Here is a 582-nt window from a genome sequence, read left to right as displayed (position 1 = left end):
TATATGATCTGTGTGTTGTATTAAAGGAGCAGAACACTTACAATAAAACTGATGGCTTATGCATATTTCTAAGATTTTTTTTGTGAAAGTGCAATGAAAATTAAAGGGGTCCAGAACTCTAAATTAGATCAGACCGGACCCCTTAATGAAATCACACCCCAGCCTACGATTAATGTAGAAATCGGGAGCTTTTCCCTGATGTATACGTTAAACATAGGCAAAATTAAAGTGAAGTGAACGTAACTTTTAGTGTGACAATTAATTAAAAAGGCTCACAAGTGTAAATAATGAAGTGTGAATACAAGGTTTCAATAACCTCGATCTTGCCCCTCCGCTCAACTATCGGCGTCCACTAAAGTTGAATGCGCATGTCCAAAATGAAACGATAATTTCCAGGTTCAAGTGCAGATTAGTGGGGCCGAATGCAGCCGCTGTGTGTGTCCCTGCGCATTGTTATAGAGCTCATTACAAGCGCCATATTGGTTATGGGCAAACTTGCCCGATCCGTCATAACCGCGTCCCGCGCATTATAAAACGTGTGGATACAGCGATCATACACAAATGCTGCTTGGCTAATAGGCC

Source organism: Rhinoderma darwinii, chromosome 6, assembly GCF_050947455.1.
Source record: "Rhinoderma darwinii isolate aRhiDar2 chromosome 6, aRhiDar2.hap1, whole genome shotgun sequence".
Lineage (NCBI taxonomy): Eukaryota > Metazoa > Chordata > Amphibia > Anura > Rhinodermatidae > Rhinoderma > Rhinoderma darwinii.
The sequence above is the reverse complement of the archived record's forward strand: the minus strand, read 5'-3'. Positions refer to the sequence as shown.